This window comes from Carlito syrichta, unplaced genomic scaffold (assembly GCF_000164805.1).
Source record: "Carlito syrichta isolate Samal-C Ts95f unplaced genomic scaffold, Tarsius_syrichta-2.0.1 Scaffold287934, whole genome shotgun sequence".
Lineage (NCBI taxonomy): Eukaryota > Metazoa > Chordata > Mammalia > Primates > Tarsiidae > Carlito > Carlito syrichta.
The window spans coordinates 142,418-150,425 of NW_007232030.1; positions in this window are offsets into that span (position 1 = coordinate 142,418).

An 8,008-nucleotide genomic window follows, 5' to 3' on the forward strand; every position below is an offset into this window, starting at 1 on the left:
TGTTCAGGCTGGGCGTGGTGGCTCAAGCCTATAACCCAGCACTGTGGCAGTGTTCAGAAAAAATGTCTGAATGCTTCTACAAACCTACTTATGGGAAATTTATCTATGTCTAACCTGTGCTAGCTACCCTGCCTCAAGTGCAGCCTTAACCTCCTGGGCTCAAACGATCCTCCTGCCTCAGCCTCCCCTGTGTCTGGGACCACAGGCACAAACCACCATACTTAGATAATTTATTTGTTTTTTTCTAGTCCATGGGCTTTAAGCCGAAACATTTTTTGATTTTTCTGTAGAGACAAAGTCTCACTATATTGCCCAGGCTGGTCTCGAACTTCTGGGCTCAAGCAATACTCCCACCTAGGCCTCTCAAAGTACTGGAATTACGGGCATGAGGCACCGCGTCTGACCTAGGAGTTTTACCTTTTTTACTCAAAGTTTATTATTAAAGTTACAACAATGTACTTATGAATACATACAAAGCTTCAAAATAACTGATGCTATTTCAAGAAAGATACCAAGATATAACACAAATAACAAAATAAAACATATGTCTCCTGGCTTTTGAAAGGAGGAACGTGTCATGAAATTAATCGTTGTCCACCTAGCACAAGCACCAGGGAGCCCTGTCCATGGGTACACATTGTAACTGGTCTCATGTGGGTATCTCTGCCATCTTGTTGGTTGGCTGGAATCCAAGGGTGCCTTGGGCACGGTGCTGGAATTCACGGAGTGGCTGTCATGAGAAGGGACAGACACAAATGTCAGAGGAAATGTCATGTACATGTCTGGCACTACAGGCATTTCTGTGCTCCTTCGTGCCCTGAGGAGCGTTCCCCAGGAAAGGTTTCTGTCTGGGGCATTCTTCCTGTCAGCCTGGAGGGTCTGTTTCTGGAAGGTGCGGTTAGGAAGTCTGCAGCCCCAGGGCCCTGACAACCTCATGCTGGGGCATGCCATCACTGTGAGGCCAGTGGTAACCGGGCTGACTGTTCAGAAAAGCTGCATGCTTGGTCAGGCATGGTGGCTCACACCTGTCATTCCAGCACTTTGAGAAGTGGAGATGAGAGGATTGCCTAAGCCCAGGGGTTCAAGACCAGCCTGGGCTACTTGGCAAGACCCCATCTCTACAATAAATCAAAAAATTAGCTGGGCGTGGTGGTAGTGCATGTCTGTATTTCCAGCTACTTGGAAGACTGAGGCAGAAGGATCACCTGAGCCCAGCAGGTCGAGGCTGCAGAGTGAAACTCCAACTCAAAAAAAAAAAAAGAAAGAAAGAAAAGAAAAGAAAACCAAGCCTGGAGCTCAGGTTCCTGACTGCAGTCTCCTCCAGCTTCAACCCGCCCCCACCTGCTCCAGGTGTGCAGGTTTGGCCCATTTCCCTAGCTGTCCCAACAAGAGGCCCCATCCCTCTGCCCAGGCTGCCTTGGAGTTGGCCTTTCTAGAGGGCAAAGATGGGAGAAAGGCTGAGACTGAGAGGGGGCAGGGCTCTGGGCTTTGGACCCTGGGCATCAGGCTGTTGGCCTTTCCTCTAGTCCAGGTCAGGGTAAAGGCCACCCTGGGCTCATACACAGGGCAGCCTCCGCACTACACCTGGCTGGAACCCTAGCCCCAGCCACATGGGCCACCTGGTTCAAGTTTAGGTTCAAGCCTCTGTTTTCTCAGATGTCAAAATGGATACCGAGGTAGTTGTGAGGTTTTTTTTTCCTCTTTAAAAATAATTGTATTGTAGCCTGGGCAACATAGTGAGATCAAATTAGTCAGGTTTGTTGATGTGCTCTGTGGTCCCAGCTATTTTAGAGGCTGAGGCAGGAGGAACGCTTGAACCCAGACACTGGAGGCTGTGGTGAGCTGTGATCATGCCACTGAATGGCAACACTGTGAGACCCTGACTCAAAAAAAAAAAAATTGTATCATGGTTTAAAAAAAAAAAAAAAGCTAGGCATGTAATCCCAGCACTCCGGGAGGCATTTCCTGAGCCCAGGGGTTTGAGACCAGCCTGGGCAACTAAGCAAGTCCTCGTCTCTACAATATTTCACAAAATTAGCTGGGTATGGTATTGTGTGTCTGTGGTTCCAGTTACTTAGATGGCTGAGGTGGAAGGATCGCCTGAGCTCAGTAGGTTGAGGCTGCAGTGGCTGTGAGTCTGCCACTGCACTCTAGCCAGGGTGATGAAGTGAAACATCAACTCAAATAAAAAAAGCAAAAACAAACAAACAAAAAAACCCCCCATAAAATTTACCACCTTTGCTCTTTCTGATTGCATAGCTCAGTAGTGTTAAATATATTCACATTGTTGGGCGGCCAATCTCCAGAACTTTTTTTATTGTGTAAAACAGAAACAAGCCGGCATGATGTTTCATGCCTGCCATCCCAGCACTCTGGGAGGCTGGAGGGAAAATATTGCTTGAGGCCAGGAGTACAAGACCAGCCTGGGCAACACAGGGAGACCTCATCTCTACAAAAGCAAACAAACAAAAAAACAAAAAAAAAACTAGCTGTATGTGGTGGCACACACCTGTGGTCCCAGCTACTCAGGAGGCTGAGGCAGAAGGATCACTTGAGCCCAGGAGGTTAAGGCTGCAGTGGGCTATGATTGTGGGCTCAAATTAAAACAGTAAAAAAAAGAGCCAGGTGTGCAGTGGTACATTCACGGCCACACTACCTGTAGGCACACACTACCACACCCAGCTAATTTTTGAAATATTGTAGCGACGAGGTCTTGCCATGTTGCCCAGGCTGGTCTTGAACCCATGGGCTTCGGCAATCCTCTTGCCTCTGCCTCCCAGGGTGCTGGTATTACAGGCGTGAGCCACTGAGCCCAGTTAGTTTTTGCCTTTTTAATGATGCCATCCTGATAGGTGTGAGGTGAAGGCTTATGGGTTTGTTTCCAGGTTGTTGACCTTGGATATGTTTCTTCACCTACCTGAACCTGTTTTCCCTTGTGTAAAACCTACTTTACATGGTTGAGCAAATTAGACAATATAAGTGAAACACAGCAGTGCTTGGAAAATAATGGCCACTTAGCAGAGAATGGATATAGCCATTATTAACAGGGTATATATATATATATTTTTTGACTTGGAGTCTCACTCCGTCGCCTAGACTGGAGTGCAGTGGCCGCTCCTGGCCACCGCAGCCTCGACCTGCTGGGCTCCAGCGAGCCTTCTACCTCAGCCTTCCAGGTAGCTGGAACTACAGGCGTGTGCTACCACACCTGGCTGATTTTTTGATTTATTGTAGAGATGAGGTCTCGGCAAGTTGCGCAGGTGGGTCTCGAACCCGCAGGCTCAGGCAATCCACTCACCTCAGCCTCCCAAGGCGCGGGATTACAGGCTGAGCCACCGAGCCGGCAAGCAGGGTATTTTTACAGACTAGGGAAGGTGAGTCGTCCTTCCCTCTGGTTCCTCTCTGGGGCTGAGACTGTTAGTAGAGGCCAAGGTCAACAGATGGGCCTTTCTATCTGGCCTCTGTCACCAATTCACCAAGCAGCTCCCAGCAAGCGGGAATGTACTGAACCGGACCCGCCTCTTCTCTGAGGATGACAGTGCTTTCTTGCTAGTCTTCTGGTGTGCAATGAGCCCCTGGGAACAGTGCCATAAAGGACCCAGCAAGGCTGAACAGGGAGGGGAGATGTGAGTTTCCACCACCTATGATCACCCTGTAGTCCCAAGTGGAGTCCACAGCAACTCTGTGAGAAATGCACATCCTTGGCCAGACGCGATGGCTCATGCCTGTGATCCCATTGCTTTGGAAGGCCGAGGCAGGAGGATCACTTGAACCCATGGGTTTGAGATCAGCCTGGGCAACAGAGTAAGAACCTGTCTCTTTAAAAAAAATAAAATTAAGTAGGGCGTGGTGGTTTATGCCTGCAATCCTAGCACTTTGAGAGGTGGAAGCGAGAGAATTGCCTGAGCCAGACCAGCCTGAGCAATATGGTAAGACCTCCTCTCTACAATAAATAAATAAAAAATTAGCGAGGAATGGTGGTGCATGCCTGTGGTTCCAGCTACTCGGAAGCCTGAGGTGGAAGGATCATCTGAACCCAGCAGGTTGAGGCTGTGGTGGCCGTGACCACACCTTTGTACTCCAGCTTAGGTGACACAATGAGCTCCGACTCAAAAAATAATAATAACAAAAATAAAAAAATAAGAAAGAAATACAAGCTGGGCTCGGTGGCTCAGCCTGTAATCCCATGCCTTGGGAGGCTGAGGTGAGTGGATTGCCTGAGCCCGCGGGTTTGAGACCCGCCTAAGCAACTTGGCGAGACCTCATCTGTACAATAAATAAAAAATCAGCCAGGCGTGGTAGCGCGCACCTGTAGTTCCATCTACTTGGAAGGCTGAGGCAGAAGGATCGCTGGAGCCCAGCAGGTCGAGGTTGCGGTGGCCGGGAGCGGCCACTGCACTCCAGTCTGGGCGACAGAGTGAGACTCCAACTCAAAAAAAAGAGGAAATACACATTCTCAGGCCCTAGGCTTAGTGGATCAGAAAGGCAGGGCAGGATCTGCGTGTCTCCAGCACCAGGATTCCCTGCTGCCCCTGGAGCATGGGACCTGCAGTACTAGGGTGTTCTGGGGAGGGGGGATGAATGCCACAGACACGGCTTTGCTGCTCAATTATTCTTCATGCTGGCACATTTCAGAAACGACAGAACGATCCTCTTCCTCTTCTTCCATCTTTTATTTGGCCAGTGTTATGGGCAGAATTGGGTTCCCCATACATTCTGATATTGAAGCCTGAAACTTCAGTGCCTCCAGATGTGACTGTACTGGAGATAGAGTTATTATTATTATTATTTCAGAATCTCACTCTGTTGCCTAGGCTGGACTTAAGTGGCATAATCGTGGCTCACTGCAGCCTCAAACTACTGGGCTCAAGTGATCCTCCTGCCTTAGCCTCCTGAGTAGCTGAGACTATAGGCGCTGCCATACTCAGCTAATTTTTTTAAATTTTTTGTAGAGACAAGGTCTCACTATGCTGCCCACACTGGTCTTGAACTCCCAGGTACAAGCAATCCTCTTGTCTTGGACTTCCAAAATGCTAGGTTTATAGGTATGAGCCATCGCATCTGGCCTATTATTTTTATCTTTAGAGACAAGTTCTCACTCTGTCACCCAGGCTGGAGTGAAGTGGCCTAAACCCAGCTCAATACAGCCTCAAACTCCTGGACTCTGGTGATCCTCCTACCACAGCCTCCCAAGTAGCTGGAACCACATGCATGAGCTACCACGCTCAGATAATTTAAAAAATTTTTTGTAGAGATGAAATCTTGCTATGCTGCCTAGGCTGGTCTTGAACTCCATGGCTCAAGTAACCCTCTTGCCTTGGCCTCCCAAAGTGTTAGGATTATAACAAATTAATATTTAAAAATAAATATCCATGACTGAGCTACCACACTCAGTCATGGGTATTTATTTTTAAATATTAATTTGTTGGCCAGGTGCAGTGGCTCAGCCTGCAATCCCAGTACTTTGGGAGGCTGAGGCAAGAGGATTGCCTGAGCCCCGGGATTTGAGACCAGTCTGGGCAACTTGGTGAGACCTCCTCTCTACAATAAATCACACACTCACACACACACACACACACGCGCGCGCACGCGCGCGCATGTGCAAAAACTAGTGTGCATCTGTAGTTCCAGCTACTTGGAAGGCTGAGGCGGAAGGAAGGATCACTTGAGCCCAGCAGACTGAGGCTGCAGTGGCTATGAGCATGCCACTGCACTACAGCCTGGGAGACAGAGTGATACTCCAACTCAAAAGAAAAAAAAAAAAATACTGTAGGTGGCGAGGCGTAGTGGCTCATGCCTATAATTCCAGCACTTTGGAAGGCTGAGATGAGAAGATTGCTTAAACCCAGGAGTTTTAGACCAGCCTGGGCAACATAGCAAGGCCTCAACTCTACAAAAAATAACAAAATAAAAAAATTAGCTGAGTGTGGTGGCGTGCAACTGTATTCCCAGCTACTTGGGAAACTGAGGTGAGAGGATCTCCTGAGCCCAGGAGGTCAAGGCTGCAGTGAGCCATGATTGTGCCACTACACTCCAGCCCAGGGAGCAGAATGAGACACCAACTACAAACAAACAAACAAGCACAATGGTTAGGCCGGGCACCAAGTAATCCTAGCACTTTGAGAGGCAGAGGTGGAAGACTCACTGGAGGTCAGGAGATTAAGACCAACCAGGACAACACAGCAAGATCTCATCTTTATGATTTTTTTTTTTTTTTTAGAAATAGAGGTGTAATGGTACATGTCTGTAGTCCCAGTTTCTCAGGAGGCTAAGACAGGAGGATCGCCTGAGCCAAGAGTTGGAGACGATAGTGAGCTATGATCAGCCTAGGCGACACAGCAAGACCCTGTATCAAAACAAAAAAGAAAAAGTTCTAGGCGTGGTGGCTCATGCCTACAATCCTAGCACTTAGGGAGGCAGAGATGAGAGGATTGCCTGAGACCTGGGCTCAAGACCAGCCTGGGCAACTTGGCAAGACCTGTCTCTACAGCAAATCAAAATATTAGCTGGGTGTGGTGGCACATGCCTGTGGCTCCAGCTACTTGGAAGGCTGAGGCGGGAGGATCGCCTGAGCCCAGCAGGTCGAGGCTGTGGTGGCCATGAGTGTGCCACTGCATTCCAGCCTGAGCGACAGAGTAGGACTCTGACTAAAAAAGAAAAAAAAAATCCTAGGCCACATGACTTTTTCCGTCACATCCCTGCCAAGTTGATGCAGCCCAGCTTCCCTGTCCCAAACTAAAAGCAGCCCAGCAGGGAGCCTCACACCACGACCCACGCTCCTCCTCGCCTTTCCCCAGCACAGACAGTCTCTTTCCAAAGGCCAGTGACAGCCACGTGGGATGCACTCCATCCCAGAAGCCTCCTGCATTTAGTCCATGTGACTCCTTTGTGATTTTTTTCATGAATGCCCGTGGCAGCTGGGACAGGGAAAAAAACCTCAGGGGCAGATTTTTATGACAGGTAAGTGGCCCATCTATCTGGGTGTGTCCTTCCCGCAGAGCTCAAAGGCCAGACCCCCCCACCCTCTGTGTGATCCTGTAGCCTCCATGTGTCCTGCACTGGAGACGCCCAGAAGGATGTGCCACTGGAAGAACGAAGATTATGAGGACCCGAAGGAGCCTCTGCATAGAGCACCCAGCGCGCATCAATCGTATGACTATTTAAAGCAAGAAAACTCATCCTTCTGCCCACGGGTGGTGCCAACAGTTAAAAGAACATTTTTTTTTTCGTTGGAGTCTTACTCTTGTCACCTAGGCTGGAGTGCAGTGGCACGCTCACGACCACCCCAGCCTCGACCTGCCGGGCTTAGGCAACCCTTCCGCCTCAGCCTTCCATGTAACTGGAACTACAGACACACGCCACCATGCCTGGCTAGTTTTTTTTGTGATTTAGTTTAGAGACGAAGTCTCACCAAGTTGCCCAGGCTGGTCTCAAACCTCCAGGCTCAAACAATCCTCTCATCTCGGCCTCCCAAACTGCTGGGATTACAGGTTGAGCCACCACGCCCAGCCAAAAGAACATTCTTAAGAAATGCATCCCATGGCTGGGTGCGGTGGCTCATGCCTGTAATCCTATCACTTTGGGAGGCGAAGGTGAGAGGATTGCCTGAGCCCCTGGGTTCGTGACCAGTCTGTGCAAAATGGTGAGGCCTTGTCTCTACAATTAAAAAAAAAATTAACTGGGCATGGTTGCCTACCACCTGTAGTTCCAGCTCCTTGGAAAGCTGAGGCAGAAGGATCTCCTGAGCCCAGCAGGTCGAGGCTGTGGTGGCCATGAGCGTGCCACTGCCCTCCAGCCTGGGTGACAGAGTAAGACTCTGCCTCAATAAAAAGAAAAAAAAAAGTATAGCATGAACTTGGGAGAAGTGTGCGGGAGAAAGGAGGAGGCTTAAAATAAGCAGGTGAAGCACACTGGCCTGCCAAGTGTTCCAGTCACCACAGGGGAGGTCCTGGGAAAGTGAGTTCTGTCTGTCTTGTCTGTCTGTCTGTCTGTCTGTTGTGACCTCAGC